Genomic DNA, 23,672 nt, shown 5'->3' with positions numbered 1-23,672 from the left:
GAGTGCACACTGAGGCTCAGGGTCTAGGGGAAGTTGACTTGTCCACCATCTTGGACCACTTGATTCTAATCAATTTATGTCATGTCCTCAGGCTATGTTGTTCTTTCAAAGGTTGCGCACTTCTCCCTTCCCTCCTGTTTCAAAAACACCCTGACACCTTCCACTATAAGCTTAGAAATCACAGGAACCAGGCCATGTCTGTCTTCTAGATCTTCTAATCTCAATCTCTCATCAGGTATTTATGAATGAAATCTTTCATTCATAATCAATGAAGGAAATTGTTCATTCATAATTAATGAAGGAAATTCTTCATTGATAAACTGTGAGTCCTGTGTAGATGGCCTCAATGCTCTGCCCAGAAGGATATACAAAAACATAGGGATCTGTGGCCTAATACAAAAATATATTTGGTCTTTGCCCCAGTTCCTGGCACAGAGCTCCTAAAACCCTTGGTATTTCCTGAGTGATAGTAGTGTCTTTTGTTATTCCTGAGTTTATGCTAGTGATATGAATTAGGGTGGGGTCCCTAGATAATCTCAGGATGGGGCTGGTCACCAGAAAGACCAAGTGATTAGAGTGTTGGAACTTTCAGCCCCACCCACTAACCTCCAGGAAGGGGAGAGGGAGGGCTGGAGACTGAGCTCTATAAAAACTCCTGAACAATGAAAATCAGAAAGCTTCCAAGCTGGTCAACACCTCTAGGTGCTGGCAGAGTGATGTGTCTGGGAAGGCATGGAAGCTCCATTCTCTGCTCTTCCTCCTCTCCCCAATACCTTGACCTATGCCTCTCTTCCACGTAGTAAGTAAAAGACTTTCCAAAGTTCTGTGAGCAAATTGTCAAACCTGAGGAATGGCTCATGGGGATTTCCGATTTAGAGCCAGTCAGTCAGAAGTACAGGTAGCCCAGGACTTGTGATTAGCATCTGAAGTGGGACCAGTCTTGTGGGACTGAACCCTTTAACTTGTGGGATCTGAGGCTAACTCTAGGTAGGTAGCGTCAGAATTGAATTGAATTGTTGGATATCCAGTTGTGTCTGAGAAATGGAGAAATGGTGTTGGAAAAGACACCACATATTTGGTGTCAGGAGGAAAGAAACCTTCAGGATCAAAGGGTGCAGCCAAGTTCATGGAAGCTAAACTATAAGTTGTAGGTGTCTTTGCTGACTTCACTCTCCTCTACACCCCTGAAGGTCCATTTCATTATGCCTACCGGCATGTGTTTGGAAATCCTTGATATTGGGAAGAAAAACTGACCTATTTCCTCATACCAGAGCTTTCCTGGACTGATGTCCCAAAAGGTTACATTTCTAGACTAAAAGACAATTGACCAGGAACTTCATGTCAAGCAAGAAATCTTAAAATGAGATGCTGTTTGGGTTATAATTTTCCTAATATCTCTGCTATTTTAAAATTTTTATTTGGTAGAAATAAAGCCTGTTTTAATGTGAAATGTCAACCTAAGTCCAAACTATTTCACAAGTGGCTTCTTACTAAAACTCTGTAAAAATGAAAAAAAAAAAAAAATCCAGAACACAGGAGCAGCCAGGTAACCCACAGTCTCAAGTCCTCTCCTAAGTGAGGTGACAGAAACAGCTTGTATTTTTGTTTTATATTTATTTTAAGTCATAAGCAATATATTTTCTAAATCAATCACTCCTATCTTCCTATCCTATCCTATCCTCCTATCTTCATTCCTTTCTCTAAGCTTCAGAGCTCTCTTTCTCTATCCACTTCTTCACAACCCTAAATAACTTCAGGCTTGTCTCAACTGCTTATAGTAAAGTATATAATGTTCTAGAAAGTGTACTAGTTGGGGATCAAGAGACCTGAGTCTTAGGTCTATTATTGCCTAATACTGCCACTAACTAGTTTGGGGATTTAGAGTTAACATTTAAATTCTCTGAGACTTTAGTGGTTTCATTATTTTTTTTTTAATTTTTTGAATTTTTTTTAATTTTTGAATTTTATTTATTGTTTATACAGCATGTTCTTATTAGTTATCCATTTTATACATATTAGTGTATATATGTCATTAGTGTATATATGTCAATCTCAATCTCCCAATTCATCACACAACCAGTGGTTTCATTATTATAGTAATGCATTTGGACTAGACAATTGAAGATCTAAGATTCTCTAACAACATTTTCTATAATGTTAGCAACACTGACTAGTTCCTGAAATTAAGCAAAGGTCTCAGAAAAAAATTCTTTTCACAGTAAGAAGAAAATGGTTGATGCATCCTAATTTCATCATCTACAAAGTAAGAGGTCAATAGATTGTTTCATTCTTGGCATAACTGGAGAAATACAGGATTACACATGTTAGCTAAAACTTCAGTGAAACACAGGAAAACATTGGTTCCAATCTTAAGAGGAAAAAGAGCAAAGAAAATCTAGTCCATATACCAAATGAAAGAATAGGCAGCAAAAAAAGCAGAGGGAGAGAGGAAAGCACAAAACAAGATGGAAAAGGTAAATAAAAGCAAAAATGTAGTTATGAAAATAAATATAAATAAATTAAAGTTCTTTATTAAAAGATTAAGACCAAAATTGGGTTAAGAAACAAAATCCAACTATATGCTGGATTTAAAAATATACATGTAAATTAAAAGTAAAAAGATGGGTAAAGATCTACCAGGTTTATGTAAATAAAAGATTAATAGCACAATAAGTAGACAAAAGGAACTAGATAAAACAAAGAATGTAAATTTAGAGTAAAAAAAGATAGACTTCACAACAAAGGTGTAATAGGTAGGAGCCGTTATGTACCTAGTAACTGGCATTAAAGTGTATAAATCACACAGCTCTCAGATATAGTGGGAGAAATAGGCAGATACACAACTGAGACCTTGAAACTTCCTTCTCTGATAAATCAGTAGGCCTAATATAAATTATATTTAACTGGTAATTTTTAAATAATATGATTGTTATAGTTTAAAGTTTATGCCCTTCCATGAGTATATAGACTTAAAAATATGTAGAATGTTTTTAGAAGTTAATCATGTAAAAGAACAAAAATTAAACTTTGACAAATTCTATAAAGGACAAGTATACAGTCTACATTCTGCAACTCTAATGAAATAAACTAGAAAATAGTAACAAGAATTTTTAAAAAGGAAACTTTATTTGTAAATTAGAAAACATACATAAGTAACTCGGATCAAAGAAAAGATAAAAATTGTGTTTACAAATTATATGAATGTTAGAAAATTGAATATTAGAACATTTCATATTAAATCTAAACAATAGATTTAAAACTAGTCAGAGGAGATAGGAAATTTCTATACTTGCTTTATTAGAGCAGAACTAACACAAGTAAAAGACTTAAGCTTAATTAAATTTAAGAAGTTAGAAAGTAAAAATATTTTTTGAAAGCAGAAGGAAATAAATAACAAAAATTAAAGCAAAGAGTAATGAAAGCAAACACAGAAAAATGTAATAGTCAAGCATATTCTGGCAAGTTCAGAAAAAAAATTAAAAAGATAAATAACTTAAGACAAAATTACATAAAATGAGAAATGAGAGAACTAGAGATACAAGAGATACTCTTAAATTATACAATACAATATAGTGTTAAACTTTCAAAATTCACTAATGTTCTGGGAAAATAGAAATGGCTAAAATCAACTCATTAAGACTAGTAAATTGAATAGGACTTTGTCAGTGGAAAAAAAGATTAATTAATTCTAATAACGTTTCTAAGTCAAAACTACTTTACCAGTCTTTGCAAGTCTTAAATAATCTGCCCATCACATATACTATTTTAGCACAGAAAAAGATGGAAAACTTTCAGACCCCTTTCACGGTGAGCTTAGCCATAAGAACCTAATAAAGATAACATGGGGAGCTTCCCTGGTGGCACAGTGGTTAAGAGTCCACCTGCCGATGCAGGGGACACGGGTTCGTGCCCCGGTCCGGGAGGATCCCACATGCCGCAGAGCGGCTGGGCCTGTGAGCCATGGCTGCTGAGCCTGCCCGTCTGGAGCCTGTGCTCCACAACAGGAGAGGCCACAACAGTGACAGGCCCGCGTACCGCAAAAAAAAAAAAGATAACGTGGGGAAAAAATTACAAACCAATACTACTTCTGAGTATAGATATAAATTCATAAGTAAATTTCTTGAAATTGGGATCTCATAATTAAATAATGAAGACTGTGAGCTTTTACCCTACTTACAGCAGACAAGTTAGCCTGCCATGGTTTCATGTGGCAGAAGAAATGAGACTTTGGTGTCAGAGACAAAAGATTTTATTACTTATAGCACAAGAAGCAGCCTGAGCATCAGTATGTATGTCAGTGTCCCCCATTCTCAGGGGGATGATGCAACATAGGCCCAGGTAGATGCCTGCACATTCAGTGGGTTGCTTTACAGGAGAGGAACCCTGAGCTTAGGAAACTTGAGTCTTTAAAAGTGGGCAATAAGCATCCTCCCATTGCCCCAGAGGGAGACATTATCTTTATTATAGTGGACAGTAAGCATGCTTGCTGTTTGCTCCAGAGGGAGACACTATATCTTCAAGGCTATAAGCAAACCTGCCCTTTGCTCTGGAGGGAAAGACTATCTCCATCCATGAAAAGATATTCTGAAACAAAGAGCAGTCAGTGCCTCTGCTTACAAGATACACAGAAATGTGTGAGACCCATGAAGACTTGCCACCCAACACATCATCATAGGTATTATTCTAAAAATGCAATATTTAATATTATTCTAAATTTAAATAATATTTATAAATATTAAATAATATTTAATATTATTCTAAAAATGCAATATTTAAAAATACAAATAAGGCAAAAAAAACCAATATGATACAATTCAACATCTAGTCTTTGTGGTTAAAAAGAAAAATTTTTTTATAAATAGAAATATTATTTCTTTAAATGTCTAATTGAAATCTATCTGTTAAAATCGATGTAAATATATTAAATGTTATCCTAAAGCAACACGCAACATACTTACAGTGAAACCCTATAGGCATTCTCTTAAAATTGGAAACAAAATAAGGACGGCCATTATAACTGCTATTATCTAACATTATTCTGGAAGTTCCAGTCAATGAAATGAAAATGAAACATATGTAAGAAGTGTAAGTATCAAAAATCATCATTATTTTAAGTGACACAGTTATACATAGACAAAGCAAGAAGAACTAAGGAAAAACTTTAAAAATAATGAGTTCAATAAAGAAGCCACAACAAAATAAACATTTAAAAAAATGTCCAGTGCCAGCAATAATGAGTTATTTTAAACAATGTTAAACCATAATAACAAGTTACATAAGATTCCATTCCTGCTAGCCTCAAAAATTTTTAAAAAATAGAAATAAACTGGACAAGAAAGAATGCCACCTATACAAAGATAAATTCAGCACTTCTGAGGCTTTCAAAAGAAAGTATTTTTAAAAAATAAATCACATTGATCCTAGGTGGAAAAAGGAATTTTGAAAGTTATTAAATATTTCCAAGTTGAGCTGCAAATATAACTATATTCAATTAAATTCCCAGTAAGAATTTAGGGATCAGACTTGATAAAATATTTTTAAATGTATATGGAAGAATATCACATGATGATAACAAACAAGTTTCTAAAAATAAGAGTAATGAGAAGGGACTTATCCTTCTAAATATTAAAACATATCATAAAGCTACAGTAAAAACTCAACAAGCAAACAAAAACAGAGTGAAATTAAAGAAAAATCAGCATATAGTGCAGTGGGGAAAAACAGAGATCAGAAAAAGGTATACACATTATAAATCAGTGGAGAAAGGATGGTACTGAGCCAAATAATTTTTTTCTTAAAAAAACAAACAAACAAACAAAACTTATGTCTCTCTTATATAAAATAATTTCTGGATGGTAAAAGTTATATTTCTAAAATAAAACCATAGGAAGCTAGAGTAAAAGATTGGTGAAATCTATTGGAGAGGGCAAGGACAAAAGCACAAAAGTCAAGATGGAATAAGTCATGAAGGAAAATAAGAATAGATTAACTGAAGAGAAATAGAAATCTTTATAGCAAAAACATGTCACTATAAACAGCATTAAAAGGCATTCTATAATGACAATAAAATATTGCAAAAGTAATGATAGATGTATTCAATAATGGGAGACAGCATTGGGTAGTTTACAAGTTCAAGCTGGAATTTATGTTCAAAAAAAGTTCATGTGTTATTTATGATATAGAATAGATGAAAGGAGATAGAGAGAAGTGATTAGGAGCACGGGAGCAAATCCCAGTTCCAGCTCTTGCTAGGGATGTCACCATGCCTCAGTTTTATCATCCCTAAAATGAGAATAATAACACCAAACCTCACAGTGTTGTTGAGAGAGTTATGAGAAATCACAGCTTGGCAAGGGAGTAAATACTAAATAAATGTTAACTATAGGAGTATTAGTTGCAGTATGGGGTATAATAAGTTACACTTTCACTCTTGACTCACTTATCGCTCTCCATCTGTGTCAGGAACTGGGTGAGAGGTAAACACAGGAATCTAACTGATGAGCATCTATACATAATCCTAATTGTTAATTAAACCGGATTAGAGAAGCAGCTCAGCCTGTGGCCCAAAGAAGTGAGTCTTATTTGGAGAATAAGAGAAACAGAGAAGCTGGCTGCATCCTGGAGACCAGCTGCTCCAAGGAGATGAAGGGGCTGAACTGAGAAGTCTGGGGACTTCATAGGGTCGTGGTGGGAATAACTGAGTTGTTACCTTCTCCCACGTCACCAGCCAAAGAACTCGTTCCACCTTGGGATCCAGAGAGGATCCCAAGTCAGTGTTCTGCATACACATCTCCTTCCTGGTCAGCGGAGGGGAAGCCCTCCTCACCTCCAATCATAGAAACATGAGGTGAGAGGGAGAAGCATTCCGCATCCCACCCCCCCCCCTTACTATTTGGAAATGATTTTAAATGAAGAAATTGCAATGGAATATTTTACTGCCATTCAAAAGTATGTTTTGGGGGTATTGGAAAATTGTCATAATACAGTGCTGAGGGGGTAAGGTGAAGCAGAGTCCTGTTATTTATTCATATTTGCACAGGAAAATTCTGTAAGAAATACAATAAAATGTTAAAAATTGGTTATTTGAGGGGTAGTGAATTTACAGGCAATTTTAATTTCTTATAGTTCACTGTATTTTCAAAACTTTCTACAGTTTCTTATTACATTCCTATTCAGAGATAAAAGAGAGAAATATGACTCTTTACTAGCTTCTTCAGACAATTTCAATTTCTCAAACCAACAGAACTCTAATTTGAAAGGATTTAAAGTATATGGTTTACTTCTTGGCACAGAGATTTTAGAAATGGATCAGGAAAGAGAGACTTTTCCTTTATTTCTATATGCACATCCGTATTTTTTATAAGCATGTATTACCCTTGAAATTAAAATATAAGCCATTAATTTGCATTTTAAAAAGTGTTTTTTTTTTTAAATCTTCTACATCAAGAGACAGGAAAAACAAAGCAAAGCCAAATATATATGTGTAAATGTTAAAGTTTATGGTTGGACTTGGGTAGCCTACCACCAAGAAGCTGGGTATTCATTTCAGGGCTCTGTTTCTGTGAGGTTCAAGGGCACCAAATGGGCATTATAAATATTAATAAAAACTTCAAAAGCTAAACCACATTTTTATGGAGTTAGGAGCATAAACCGAAAGAATTAATTTGGGAAGGAAAAGATGGTGGTTTTCTATGGTTGTTTTGTTTTGCTTTTGCTGAGAAATCCAGCAGTTCTTATTCTGTCACAATAAGGAAAACTGTATAGTTTGTTGTTTTGAAAACCACTGTTGCTTGAGTGTGTATCAGGTCACAGACAAACACGCAGAGGGTCAAAAATATTGTTTTCCGAGTAGAATTTATATCTAATTGTCTAGTTATGATCTAGCCCCCAGGCCCTCCAGGGGTTGGGTCATCTATTAGACGATACGTGTAAGCTTGTACATATGTGTTTTCTAAAAGCTGAGCCCAAATCTGAAGAATGTGAAGGGCAAAAACATAACTGCATAACTGACCTCTTGAAAATAATAACCAAATTGAATGAGCAGAAAGGATGGGCACTTCTAAGATGGAGCTGCCGGATGGTGAATTCACGGGGGCAATGATGAGAGGGGACAGCCCTGCAGTCCTACCTTCCAGCCAGAATGTGCTCCCTTTATAGGCCTGAGAGCAGCTGCATTAAAGTTTAATCATAATAAGACTGTGTTCTATTTCCATGGCCTCTTTCATCCCAAGAATTTGAGGACTTGGTGGACCTCCTCACATTTATCTTCACATCACCTCTGAAAAGCAAGCTGGAACAGGTGTTGTCTTTCTTTTACAGGCTGGGAAACCAAGGCAGGTAAACAGGTCTTCTGTGTCCCCTGGTGAGACAGGGAGTTAAAGAAGGGAAGGCTGCATGTTTTTGTCCCTCAGAAGGAACCAGGCTAACACACAGGAAGGACTAAAATCTGCCTTCCAGTTCAGGAGGAATCTTGATGATTAGATAGAGTATCGGTGTCAGTGGGCAGAGTGAGCAGATGGATAGAGGTATGAAATAAGAGGTTCAGGAAATGTCCCATCTCAGGGCGTGGAGAAAAGGTCTCCTTGACCACTAGATGTTGAAAATTCCACACAGAGTCCTTTCTCTATGTTATTGCATTGCAATCTCAAAACCCCCGTGTAAAGTGTCAATATCTCTAGAGGCATACTACAGTACGTTTAGCCACTCTCAGACAATAGCATTGCAACAGTAATTAATTTATGAAATTTATCTTTAATTATATTGTTAGCTGAATCCTCACTCTCAATAGAGCTAGGAGCCAGGCAAAATACGTTTTGATGGAAGGAAGGAGTTATCAGTTATGCTCTGCAAACTCAAGTCCTTTTTGCAAAGAAGCTATATATTAATTAATTCAATTATTTAACTAGAAAAATTGGTCCAGACTATTTCTGATGGAAGCAGAATAAGGCAGGGAGAGAATAATAATAATCCTGGCTCGAGTCTTGCCTGGTCATCCACCAGCTATACAACAGCAGGCAGTTCAGCCTCGCTAAGCCTCCACTTCTCCTGTGTTACGTAAGAACAATCATGTGTGATCTCAGTTTGGATTCCCCCAAGGGCAAATCTTGAGTCAAGAATGGGGAGCAAGTTTGGGTGGTAATCCCTGGGACCACCGGAGAAGTGAGATGGGGGGGGGGAAAATCAGTCCAAGTGGCTTCAGTAAGGGGTTCCCACTGTGGTCACTTCTTTCAACCCCTGTGAGGACCCTTTGGGACACTGTGGGAACTTGCTTCAGAATTGTCCCAGCAAAGGGAAAGGAAGCTGGGGGGATTTATACAGGAATTCCCATTCTTCCAAGGTTGAGGGTTGTTCCTGGGCCAAGGATTCATGGGTACTTCCCGCTTAGCCCCCAACTAGGCTGAGGATCTTCCCATGAGGCCAGAGCACATGTCAGGCAGAGAGACACCGCCATCACGCAGGAGACCAGACTGCCCGCAGGAGGCTTCCTGGGGTAGAGCAAGGAGATGGAGATGGGCACCAACAGTGTCTGTCACACACAGAGCCGCTTCATACAGCTGCTGAGGAAAGTCATGGAGGATAATGTGAATGTGATTCTTAGCATAACATCAGGCACAGAAAGAGCCAATGTCAGTCGCTGTGATTGTCATTATTGCTACTTTTTTTTTTTTAATTAAGGTGGACCTAAGCTTACTGTCACAGCAGAGGGTTCAGGGAGCCACGAGAGAGCCAGAGCCCCTGGGTAGGTCTGAGAAGAGAAGCCATAAGAATTCAGAAGAGTGAAAATAGTACAACCGTGAGGGTGTCAAAGGCAACCTTCATGTCCTTCCGAGTTCTGCCTCCTTGATCCTGGGGTACACTGGTGGGTCAGCTTAGCCAGATCTCTAAAGAGAACCAGAGAAGAAAAATAAGTCTGCATGTCCTTGCTACCAGCCTTCCAAGGTAGAAGCACACCTGGCAGTGGAAAATCCCAACCCCCTGGCTGGGACAAGAACTATCTGACTGCAGAAGGAAGTGCAGTAAATATTTCTGGTTTAACCTGGGCTACATGACAGCTTCTCTGAAGTTTTACTTCAACTTGAGGCCCAATTCAACTGGCATGAATCCCCACAAATTAACTCCCAGGGAAAACACAGCCATTTGAGAAGAGAACTGACACCTTTTGCAAAAGAGCAGAACCTTCAGTCCGGTACATGCAGGATGACTGTCTTCGACTGAGGTGAGATATAATAGATCCAGGTGAACCCCCATCGACAGGCACGGCGGCCTCGATAGCTGAATCCATCACCATTCCCCCTGTGCAGTGTTGTGCTTCCACCCCCCTTGTATATGGAACACGGCTTACAAAAGGCAACCGTTTTGTTTGGCAGGTGGAAAATCATTTCAATTGTGCTATTTTTCTGTTTACCCGAATAAATATAAAGATGCTTTTCTTTTCCGCAAAGAATTGTTATTGCTATTTGAAACTATGTTGCTTCCAAAACAAACATCTTACTTTTAGTTCAGAGAAGAGCATTCTATTCCACAAAGGAGTGATATTCTTCAGAAGGCTGGTGGGAAACTTGTAGAATATTGAAAGGATAAGACTAATTCCAGAATAAACAACCTGGAAACTTTGTTTTCTGACCTCTAATAACTATGAACGGTCCCTCCCATAGGATGTACTATGGGAGTGACTGGAACATGAAGGATTGGCCTATAGGACAAAGCCAAGGGTGGTCCAGTCCCTCTCTAAATCCACAACTGATCTTACAAGACTATTCTCAGAGCTGGCTGTCTCTCTTTCTCTCTGCCTATACAGAGCCCTGTCTTCCCCTATAAGCCCACTTCTGCTTCCAGTTGTGTTCTGTGGAAATCTCACTCCCTCTCTGATGAGCAGGTGCTTACTGAGACCTGGACCAGAGCTTAAATTACAATGAGTCTCATGGAAAAATTACTGGATTCACTAGTGGCTTCCTTCTACCATCCCACCATTCAAGTCCCAACTCCTGCAGGGAGCCATATCTACCAGCTGTCTGTGTCATTGCCTGGCCAAATCTCTCTAGGATTTCTTTTAGTCTGATTTTGCTTTTATCCTTCCAATCCATGAAATGGATGCTAACTTACATAAGAAAATTCGATAAGTAAATATGCTCTTGTTATTGACCAGCCTCTCTCTCTTTTGTCTTTTTTAGGAGTCAACATGATTATCATCCTCTTCAAAACAAGTGACAATTGGGCTTCCCTGGTGGCGCAGTGGTTGAGAGTCCGCCTGCTGATGCAGGGGACACGGGTTCGTGCCCCGGTCTGGGAAGATCCCACATGCCGCGGAGCGGCTGGGCCCGTGAGCCACGGTTGCTGAACCTGCGCGTCCGGAACCTGTGCTCCGCAACGGGAGAGGCCACAACAGTGAGAGGCCCGCATACAGCAAAAAAAAAAAAAAAAAAAAAAAAAAGTGACAATTAATGAGTGTATTATCCTGTGCCATTCTCCAAACACAATGAGGGCAATAGCATTATCCCCATTTTAAACAGGAGGAATCTGGAACTTGGAAAGTTAAGTAACTGACCAAACCATTGTACAGTTAGACAGGGCAGCACTGTCAGATTTAACCCAAGAATCTGCATAGTTTGTGTTTTAAACCACCATGTACTTCTGCCTTCCACCATCTGATTAGGCTGTGGAGTCCTGGGGGACCATCTACAATAGCACATATGCAGATCTTCTATTAATAAAGGCTGAAACCTTAATATCTTCCACGTGTGGTGCCCCATACATTTACACAGCCCCTTCCACATGCATTCTCTTATTGAATTTGAATGGTAACAATCACGATAGGGATCAGTCAGGCACAAGTCTGCTTTCTCTGCTTAAAATAGAAAACTTGAAATTCAACATTCCCTATCCACAAGAACAGCCAATAAGTGACATCTACTTAGCATCGTTCTTTTTTTTTCCTCTCCCGTCAGGGTACAGGCTTCTATCACACATCGCATCCCTCTTTTTCGTTTTGCCTCTATAGAAGCAGAATGTTGTTTCCTCTAAGAAAAGCGTTCCCCTGATGGGAGTGACACGCCCGTATTAATGGAGGAATAAAAGTCTCACGATTGAAACCTAGTTAGAACCTGCAGAATTTATAACTCAGCAGCAAAAATTTTCTCTTTGCAGAAAACTGGGACATAATCAAGGCTTTCAATGGAGGGCAGAAAAGGGAAATCACAGAAAATCAATTCAGTATTTTTGAGGCGTGGAATGGAGATAAAGGAAATGTTCTCTCAACGATTTTGTGGGCAGAGAGATATGATAATTGTTTTCCTCTTTAAGGCCAGAACTTCTCCTCAGTTCATGGTGTGACCTTGCTGTGTCTTTCTGGGGTCTGATCCTGTTTCCCCCAGTAACTTTAAGAATATAATCACATACTGGTAAAGAGCTCAGTGCAAACACTGAATGACTTGGATCACCATCACAACACTGCCACTCATTAGTGTTCTGACCTAAAGCAAGTTCTTTAATAGACTTTCAAAGTCCATTTCCCCATCTGTAAAATGGGGATAATAAATCTGCCTCAAAAGATTGTTGTTGAATTAAATAAGAATCCAAAGCACTTAACATGACTGATAGAAAGTCTTTAGCAAACTAGAGCTACTAATACATGCAATATTCTTTTTTAAAAATCATTTTAAAAGTCCTGTTTTGCTCAGTCTATTAAGTATCCTGTAGTCTAGTGATGACAAATACTAATATAGATGGTAAGTTATAGCAGTTGGGGTAAATGATACACTTGATACACTGTGACATAATAAAAGGACACCCAGATCTCAACGTCTTAGCACAATCAAGTTTTGTTTCTCACCAATGGCAAGTCCAAAGTGGGGTTTCCTGGTCAGACACACTCCTGGGTTGTCCTTCTTCAGGTGGTGACTCGGGGACCCAGCCATCTACTGCCAAAGGGCTTCCTCCATCTCTCTTGTGTCTTCCAGTTGTTGGTTTTCAGCCACTTAAGGGAGGAGGGAGAGAGGCTAGAAGTCCATGTGACATGTTCTGTGGTCACCCACATCCTGGTCTCTAGTCCTTAGTCACGTGACCCCTATCTAGACACACAGGACTGGGAAATGCTGCTTAGCTGGGTGCCCAGGAAGGAGGGGAGAAGCAGGTATGGGTTAACATTGCCAGAAAGGATCAGGAGAATCATTTCACTTTTAATTTTGATACAAGTAGGACTTATTTTTTGGAGGCGTGTATGAAGAAGAGATTATATTAGTCACTTTACATTAGAAACATTTCATCAGAAAACAAAACTTCATGGATCAGAGGCCAAATTGCAAAGGGGATAGAAGTGTGATTTTGATCTTCTCCTGACTTATCTCTCCTCTGCTCCCCCTTCTTAATCAGTGTCTTTCTCTGTCTTCTACCCTCCCAGACCCCCACCATAGGGCTCCATATAATGTTTCAACAGTGATGTCCGTTAAAATATGCCTTATTTCCTCAGAGCCATATTGTCTGATAGGTGACAGCTAATTAATCTGATAAAGTAATTCACGCAGCTAGAATAACGATGATTGTGGGAATTGTGTTACTAGGCCCAAGTAACCTGTACTTTTAATAGGTTCCTTCCAGCCAGAGACAATGGATTAACCCAAATAAATTGGTCTAATGGTAAGAACTGTTCAAATGTGAGAATCTTAGTCATGATGGCAGCTCAAAGAGGACACGTGTAGCAGGAGCTGCTCTGATAGAAACCTTGGACACCTTAACTTTGTTCCCTTTTACTTAACATTTGTCTTAACTGGGCTAGTGAATTATGTAACTGTAAAACTATTTTTTTAATTAAATTTAATTTTTTATTTTATATTGGAGTATAGTTGATTTACAATGTTCTGTTAGTTTCAGGTGTACAGCAAAGTGATTCAGTAATATATACACATATATCCACTCTTTTTCAGATTCTTTTCCTATATAGGTTATTACAGAATATTGAGTATAGTTCCCTGTGCTATACAGTAGGTCCTTCTTGCTTATCTATTTTATATACAGTAGTATGTATATGTTAATCCCAAACTCCTAATTTATCCCTCCCCCCAGTCTTTCCCCTTTGGTAACCACAAGTTTGTTCTTGAAGTCTGAATCTGTTTCTGTTTTGTAAATAAGTTCATTTGTAACATTTTTTTTTTTAGATTCCACATGTAAGTGATATCATATGATATTTGTCTCTCTTACTTATTTCACTTAGTATGATAATCTGTAGGTCCATCCATGTTTCTGCACATGGGATTATTTCATTCATTTATGGCTAAGTAATATTCCATTGTGTATATGTACCACATCTTCTTTATCCATTCCTCTGTCAATGGACATTTAGGTTGCTTCCATGTCTTGGCTATTGTAAATAGTGCTACTATGAACATTGGAGTGCATGTATCTTTTCAAATTATGGTTTTCTCCAGATATATGCCCAGGAGTGGGATTGCTAGATCATATGGTAGAATGTTTTGATACTAGGCTGAATCATTTAGTTGGAAAAGCACTACATATTTAAGAAAGAATTTTCTGTAGCTACACAAGATTCCTTATATCACGTCCTTTCCTTTCTAAATATGGAAATCCAGCTCCCTGGAAGAGTAGCAACAGTCAATGACTCCATGGAGGTCACAGCCATCATCATAATTGTGTTCAGGAATTAAAATCCCTCACTGACTCTTGATTGGGAAGAATCACATTATGTCCACTTCTTCCTGAACCCAGGGTGTTGTGGGGATTTGGTTTTGGTTTTGGTTTGGTTTTGGTTTTGGGGTATGTGCAAAAGCAAAGGTTTTTGTGGTAAATGTCAATGAAGTAACCCAAGCCCCTTCAGCAGGAATTGTTTCCCTGTGAGTAGGTTCATAAATGGGCAATTTCTGGCTTCCATGCCCTGAGTGTGAAGAATAGATCTGCTCTTTCTGATGTCATAAGGTGGGAGATGGACCTTTGCAGGCTCGTTCACAGTATGAAGGCCACTCTGGAGAAGATCTACTGTCACTCCTTTAAGAAATCGGAAGCAAGGAGTGGGAGGAAAAGCAAGACTCTGCAACCGGGGTGGCTGTACACAGAACCACCCTCCTCAAGAGTGTCGAAGGACCCCAACTCCCAGGGACTGTCCCTGAGGTCGGCTCTCACATCCAGTGCCCTTTCCCTTCCTTGACACTTACTGACCGTTGAACTTTTCAGTGACCCACTGAGTTAAAGATAAACACCCCTATGCCAGAGAAGGAGACTCTTGGATACAGAAAAAGAAACAACTTTCCCAGGATCATATTGAATACAATGACTGCTCATGGGGACCTTGTCTTACATCTCTCTAACCAGCCGGTCTTCGCATCCCAGAGCTCTTATATGATTGGCTCTCAGCAGGCAGCAAAAGGCAACCTTGTTCCCACAACAGGACTAATGAAGAGGGAACACACGTTGCAGATAAATCTGAGTTCAGATCTGGCCTGGCTGTGCACTAGCCATGTGACTTTGCAAAGTCCCCTGTGGCCTCCGAGCCTCAGTCTCTTCCTCTTAGCATGGGGATCCCAGGGGTAATTGTAAGGATCATGTGAGCTGACGTGTGTGAATGTCCAGCATCTGGAAAGCATTGGCATACAGAAGCATTAATAGCTGATGATGATACTTTAATTTTTTTTAAGTTTATTAGACCCCCTCCTGGATATACTGCCCAGGCTGGGGCTGGCCTACAAGAAATAGGATACATATGTGCTCTTGATGGGCTTAAAAAGCTAGTTGGAAGGAGAGGCTATATGAAACAGCAAAAGAGTACATTTTCAGTGCTAAATGAATGGAGTATAAAATTAGTAAAATCAGAAATAAGAAGCAACAGTAATAAGTAGAAGTGTCAGGGAAATTAAGGTAGTTTTGGGAGAGAGTTTGAGACAGACACTAGAGGAGAAGTATTTTGCCCACTCCAGGGGAAGTGGCCTGAGCAGCAACGGTGAGGCTTACATATTTAACAAGAAACTCTCAGTTAACTCAAGTGATTGGCTCTTTGATGGCGGATTCCAGACTCAATTAACAAGACACTCAGATTGCATTTTGAGAGTCGCTTCCTGATGCCCTGCAAGTTATGTTTTGCAAAGATCTAGCCCCCTATCTGGAAGTCCGGCCCTGCCACAAAAGATCAGCTAATGTCACAAAGGACCTTTCAGGGTGAGGCGGTGTGAAGGGTCAAATGACTTAACTTGCTCTTCCAAGGGCCCACATCATCCAAGTAAAGCTCACTAAGATAAATACGCACAGCAAGTGCACAGTGTCCTGCTCTTGATCTTTTAATAGGTGTTGGCAAGACAGATGCGAACTCTCTACAATGGTCATTTCCATCCTTTGTTTCTGAGGGCTAAGCCCTACCCTTATCACTCAACAGAGGTTCCCCAGGGCAGAGCTGGCCGCTGTGTGTGCCTGCTCATGTGCACATGCTTACTCATGCAGACGTATGTCTTGAGCAAGCAGAGCATCTTAGACTTTCATGGGAACACATGTCATGGGGACATTTCATTAACATGCAAAGTCTGGTTCAATAAGTCTGAGGTGAGGCCTGAGATTCTGTATTTCTGACAGGCTCCTGGGTGATACAAGGCTGCCTCTCCAGAGGCCACGTTGAGAGGAGCAATTGGATCCCGTCCAGGTGGTTTGGGGGCCATGTTTGTGGGGACTGGTGGAGAACCACTGCTCTTCCGTGACCAGGGAACCCCCGAATCCCCGAGGGGTAGTCCTGTTCGGATGCACTGTTGTGCAGGCGCTCCAGGCTGCATTCCCGGGGAGGACTGCCGTGGCCAGGATCGCCGTGGCCAGGAGACGTCCCTTAAGTGTCTGGTAGACTGTGACTAGAACACCTGAGACCAAAGGGACACCTATTCCCAGACCACTGAGGTGTGAGGTCATGGAAACCTCCACTGTGCTCACAGGGCCCCTTCTTTGTGGAGGTCAGGAGATTCCCCCATATGCCTTAAACCTACAGACCAGGCCTGGTTCTGTCTGTTGAAACTTCCTCTGAAGGACTGAGTAGTTCCACGCAGAGTGAAATAAGGCAAGAGGGGCAGCAGGAGCTCAGAGTTCCCTCCCTTGGGGGGCTTTAAGTGCTGCTTTGAGTGATGCTGTTGGGAGGACGAGGGCAGATCATCTTAAGGCCTGCCTGTAGTCAAAAGAGAGCTTTGGAAGTGAAATGTTCCCACGGCTTTAAAGGCTCTGAGAGAGCAGTGCCTGGCTTTCCCCACGGACACAGTGACACTCTGTGATCCAACAGCTGCATGCTTCCCACTGTCGGCACGGGTCATAGTCACTGAAGGCCCCCAGGTAGTACTTCTTTTGTCCAGGACCCCCCTTCTGTGCCTATAACACTGAAACTACATGACATCGTAACCTTTATATGAATTTCTTCTAGACAGCATTTAAAAACACCCAAATCTTTCTTGACCTTTACATTTTAGCAGAGTTTTTTTTTTTTTCTTAAATTGATGTTACAATAATTTTTTTAAGCTGTGGCATTTTTAAAGCTACTTCAAGGGGAACGTCACTTTCCCTTACCCATCCTATTTGAGACCAATCATTAATCATGAAGGGAAGGCACAAAGGACTCAAAGCCAGCTTTATTATGTTTTCATGTTTGTGACATTTTCTTTCTATCAGCTAGTGGGAAGTTCCTACCCTTTTTGTTTATTATCTACAAGTTGTAGAATTTGTTTTCCAGGTTCCAGCCCTCTTCCATCTCCTTCCACACCCTCCTCTGTCATGACCCCTCTGGCTTCTGAGAGGGCCTTTAGATTGGGGTCTGCAGAGAATGGCCAATGGATAGCATCTTAATCTTGTAAAATATGAATCCATTTTGTCTTGGGCAAAACAGACTTTTCTGCCTGTCAAGAAAACTCAGCTGTCATATTTCAATCTATTTTTTTCCCCATAAGGGCGACTCTTATAGAGGGACTGTAAAATGATGGATCCACATTTGCATAAGGGTTTAGGTCAGAGGTCACAAAAAACTGAGGCCCCTAAGGCCACTGTTCTGCCTGGTTATAGTCAGGTAGATCTGATAGCAGTGGCACCTTCTAAACCAGGGGTTCTTAACCTGGAGTTCATGGATACAGCTCTGTGCATAGTAGAATTCAGATGGCCATGAACTTGGATGGGAAAAAAATTGCATCTTTATCTTTATTAATTTCTAACTGAAATTTATCATTTTATTCAATTATGAATACAGGCAAGAAACTACTGTGGTATTGGCAAGCATGCCTTCACTGCGTCATCAATGGAAATCATGGGTGTTTTCATATCACATCACAGTTGTTGTAGATATCTTGAAAAATTGTGTATAATTACCACTACATGAAAATACGGTAGTTATTAGTTTGGCTGCTAGAACTTGTTATTTAATGCATTAATAAAGAAGCACGTATATTACTATCTCATACATTTGTGTGTTTTTTAATACTTTGATAATTATATTTCTATGTAATTGGTTTCCTTTGTAATTCTATGCATTTTATGTTATGCGTTTTAAAACATTATTCTGAGAAGGGTCCATAAGTTTCACCAGATTCCAAAGAGGTTCATGGCACACACAAAAATATGGGTAAGAAGCCTGACTTAAGAGTCCCAGTTTGCCAGTGTCAAAGTGGCCATGTCATTCATTTTTGTAACATTCCTAATGTTTGTAGGAATTTGAGTTGACTTGCTTAAGTTTAGGGATATTTTTGAAGAATTTTTCTTTATATTAGGAGGTATGTGCTTAATCACAGGGGGTATCATAGTCATTTATTCATTTTATTATTCATTTATTTAAAATATCCCTAATGACCTTTTTTTAAGCTTTCTGTCAGCTACTGTGAAAGATTATCAAATGAAAAGACATTGTCCCTGCCTCCAAGATCTTGGACTCCAATAAGATGTTTATCATTCTTATGAACTCCTTATTAAATTATAAGTGTTCTGTACTGTTATTCCACCACTAGCAAGATCTTTCATCCTCTTCTAGAAAGTTTGAGGATTTTCATCCAATAGCCATTTATTAAGTATCAGTTGGAGGTGTGGACAAGGGAGATAGATGTCTCTAGATGACTCTCAATTTTCTAGCTTGAATCTCCCAGTGGAGAATGCTACCTTTCAACAAGAAACAGAATGTGTGTGAGGGGAGAGAGGAGATCATGCTTCCTGGGGAAGGAGATTGTTGAGTTTTGACCTTGATGAACTTGAGGTTGTGTGATTATAGTTGGGTATGTGGATCCAAAGCTTAGAAAAAGTCTGGATTCAAAATCTAAATATGGGAACCATCAGCTGTACAGGTGGTTAGCAAAACCACTGGCAGGGATGAGATTGCTCTTTTACCATGCAAACATGCATCCTTTGAGGACTTTTATGTGGCTAAAACAATGACAGGTGTATAGTAAGTAACTTCCCAACCCCCATTCCTCCATGGAACAGTACACAGTAACTTTGGAACTATGAAATCTCTGTGCAAAACCATATTCTCAATATTAGCTTAAGACAATGCCAAGAATGCTAAAAAAAAACCCGAAATATATATATATATATATATATATATATATATATATATATACACACACATACATGTAGTGAGTAAAAAGAGAAAAAGAAACAAATTCTATGCCCTTCTGCCCCTCCCAACTCCTACCACAGAGCTTTGCTGCAAGCAAAGACAGACCAATAAAAACTGCTAGGAATACAGAAGAAGGACACAGGCAATGGGACCTTAAGGAAGGTTGGAGAGGATACTAGGAAGATTAAACAGAACTGAACATCCTAAAGGAGATTTCAAAGTTTGTGCCTTTGAAAGGGTAGGCAACTCCTTTAGAACCAGACACACAATTTAAGGTGGGAGACACAGTTTAAATGAGCAAGTATGATTTAAAAGAACAGTCTTTCAAACACATAGCTTCTGGAAGAGAAAAAATAAAAGAGGAAAGAAAAAAAAGGAAGGAAAAAGAGTCCTTTAGCAATTAGGTAGTAAGGCAGAAATGAAGAAAAAGGTAGCATCCTGCAAGAAAAAATACATCAACAAAATTAGTGGACTCAAAATCCTCCTCCACCACCAAAACAAACAAAACCTGCTAAAGTATTTGAGCTTTAATAGATCAACAGTGAAGAGTGCCTTTTAACCAGGACCATGTAAAGCATTCCAGTATCACAAAAAGTAAAATCAGGACAATAAAATCCAAAAAGGACTATTGCAGAATGAATTTACACACAAATCAACTGAGAAAAATCCAACCACCCTCTTCCAAAAAAAAAAGACAAAAAACAAAACAAAAATAAAACATGAAGCAGAAGGAAACTTTACGTTTACATTCCAAATCAAATTAAATATATCATAACAAGGATTTAAGGATATGAAAAAAACACTTTAAATTATAAATTCAAACACTGAGAACAGAAATGGACAAAAAAGGTAGGAATGAAAAAATAGTTGATTGAACTCAGGAAAGAAATGGAAGATAAAAAGATGATATTATCTCATAAATAAAGAGGAAATTACAGTGTCCAAGAGGAAATAGATTCAAATGAAAATTTAATAAGGGACATTGAAGAAAGACAGGGAAACAACCAAGAGAATGAAGTGACACAAAGGAAGATATAAAGAGGATCAGAGAAAAATAGTGGAAATAGAAGACAGTTAAAGAAGGAATAATATTTGTACTACTGGAATCATAAAGAAGAAAAAGAAAACAAATGAAATGCAACTAGTCTTTAAAATTATAATCCAAAAAATTTTTCCAGAAAGAGGAAAAGGCGTGAATCTTGGTTGAAAAGGTTTAGTAGGTATCTGAGAAAATTAACCAAGAATGATCAAAACTGAAACATATGCCTATAAGACTGTTAGATTTCAAAGACAAAGATAAGATCTTCAAGACCTCTGGACAAAAAGAACAAATACTGTTTTCAAAACTTTTTTTTGCAAAATTAATAATGTCAAGAGAGTTTGGCATCAAGACCGACATACAAAGAAGGCAACAGTGGAGTACTATTTTTTTTAAGTTTAAGGAAAGAAATTGTGAACAAAGGATTTCATACGCAGTCAAGCTGTCCTTCAAATATCAAATTTCAGTATACAAGAACTTATGGAATTCTGTATCCATAGATTGTTCTTAAAGACTCTATGAAAGAATGAGCTGCATCCAACAAAATCATATCAGTCCTTCAACAAAAGGACTGATAGGGAACATTTTAAAATATATAAATGTACATATAACACTAATACAAAGGCTGGGATGAGGGTGAAAGACTAACAGCTGTTGAAAGTAGTTCTCTTATTGCACTATTTCTACTATTTCACACAGTAGAAATAATGCAATAAAAAATAGGAGAAGGGAAAGAGAAGTGGATATGCTTACATTGCCATGTGGGCATTAAGTGAATTTTAAAGAATCAAAATCCTGATTTGGGGAAAAATTTAACAAAATAAGTAAACCACTAGATAGGGAAAATATACAAATATACAAAAGAAAAAAGAAATGAAAATAACAACCATTGAAATGAAAAAAAAAAAATTAATCAAAAGAGACTGAGTTGCAGACCTCTATGCAAATAAATTGAAAAACCCAAACAAAATGGATAACTTCTAGAGAAATACATATTGACCTCATTAGAGTTAGAAAGTTTAAATATATGAATTTCCATATAAGAAATAAAGAAATGTACTAAGGAACTCCCCCACAAAAAAAAAAATCAACTAGCACAGATAATTTTACAGGGAAATTATACCAAACCTTTAAACACTAGGTAGTCCTAATGCTTTATAAATTACTATACAACATTGAAAATCAAAGAAAACTTTTTAATCCTTTTTAGCATGCAAATATAATACTTATACTTAAACAGATAAAGACAATACAAAGAAAGAAAACTACAGAACAACAACACTCACTAACAGTTCAACGCCACTTCTACATTTTTAGGTATTTGGTACAACAGCACATCACTTCCCAGTATCAAAATCTGCAACAGTTTTCTATGGTCACTATAACAAATTACCACAAATGTGGTGGCTGACAACAACAGGAATTTATTTTCTCATAGTTCTGGAAGTGAGAAGTCTGAAATTACAGTGTTGGGAGGGCCATGTGCCCTCCACAGTTTCTGGGAAAATGTGTTCCTTGCCTATTCCAGCTTCTGGTAGACACCAGCATCCCTTAGCCTGTGACCACATCACTCTAATCTCTGCCTCCGTCTTCACATCACCTCCTCCACTACATAAGTATCTAATCTCACTCTACCTCTCTCTTATAAGCACATTTGTGATGGCATTTAGGGCCCACTTGGATAATGTAGGATAATTTCCTCATCTGAAGATCCTTAATTTAATTATATCTGCAACAACTTTATCATATAAAGTAGCATTTACACGTTCCAGGGATTAGGACCTGATGGCCATTATTCAGGCTAGTACACATAATAATGTCTACAGGAGAAAAATGATATGACTTTTTCCATAGATGCTGAGAAAGCATTTGACTAAGTTCAACACACATTCATGATAAAACTACTCCAGTATATAAGAATTGACAGATACTTCTTGAAATGATGAATAGTTCTAAAGTCAGTATCACATTTAATGAAGAAACACTAGAGCCATTTCCACTATGATCAGGAACACAAATGCCTATGATCTCTACTACTATTTGCCCTATTAGCCAATGCAATTAGACCAGAGAAATCAAATAGAGGCATAAGAATGATTAAATAAGAAGGAAAACTATATTTGCAGGTGATATGATAATATACCTGGAAAACTCCAGAGAGTCAATAATAAAACTAACCCAAACAATGAAAGAATTTATTGAAGTAGTGGGATATAAAATTAACATATAAAAATCGATACCCTTCATACAAACAAACAATAAATAGGAGAAATAATGGTAAAGAAAACCCATTTACAACAGCATCAAAATGCAGTATGTACTTATGACTAATTTAACAAGTGGCAAACCTACAAAAGGAAAAAAATTTAAATACCCCTGAATTACACTAATAAAGCCTGGGACAAATGGAAAGACATCCCCTTTCTTAAATAGGATTATAGCATTATAAAAATATCAGTTCTCCCTAAGCTAATTTATAAATGTATTACAATTCCAGTAAAATACACCTGCAAGCTATTTTCTGGAGTTAGACAATTTGATACTAAAGTTCAAATGGAAAAAAGAAAAAAAGATGCAAAAGTAGGTTGAAAAACACTAAAAAAAAAAAAATAACTGTGTATGGTGACTAGTTTTACCAGAAATTAAAACATTCTATAAAGCCTTGATAATTAAAATGGTGTGGAACATGAATAGACAAATAGACTAGAATAGAACAGTTCAGAAATAGCCCCCAGTACATATGGAAATTTAGTATATGACAAAAGTGGCATCTCAAATCACTGGGGTAGAGATGAATTTTTTAATAAATAGTCTGAAACAAGCAGGTAGTCATTTGGAAAAGTTATAATAGATCTATATCTCACATCATATAGTAGATAAACTCCAAGTGGATTAGGGACCTAAATATAAAAACTGAAACAGGACAGTATAAAGGAAAACACAGCTAAATTATTCTGTTCTTTAATCTTGGGAAGAAAAAGGCTTTCTAACTATGGTTTAAAATCAGAGACCAAAGGAAAAAATTGATAAATTTGACTGCATACAAATTAAAAATTTTTGCCTGACAAAAAGCAC

General features: G+C 38.1%; 1 long non-coding RNA gene across 3 annotated transcripts in view; it reads right to left on the bottom strand.

Annotated features, from left to right (window-relative positions):
* LOC113624447 (uncharacterized) overlaps positions 1 to 23,672 on the bottom strand; it is a 54,467-nt gene that overhangs the window by 15,488 nt on the left and 15,307 nt on the right. For 2 of the 3 annotated variants that reach the window (XR_003434335.1, XR_003434334.1), the window contains exon 7: positions 12,830 to 12,973. This is a non-coding gene — a long non-coding RNA (uncharacterized LOC113624447). Of the gene's footprint in view, positions 1 to 12,829; positions 12,996 to 23,672 lie in introns of all 3 variants that reach the window. The other variant, XR_003434339.1, reaches the window with a different exon arrangement.

The sequence above is a fragment of the Aethalodelphis obliquidens genome, unplaced genomic scaffold (genome assembly GCF_003676395.1).
Source record: "Aethalodelphis obliquidens isolate GAN/ISIS:26980383/991018 unplaced genomic scaffold, ASM367639v1 scaffold13, whole genome shotgun sequence".
In the NCBI taxonomy this organism is placed as follows: Eukaryota; Metazoa; Chordata; class Mammalia; order Artiodactyla; family Delphinidae; genus Aethalodelphis; species Aethalodelphis obliquidens.
This window is presented reverse-complemented; position numbering and strand designations above follow the sequence as displayed.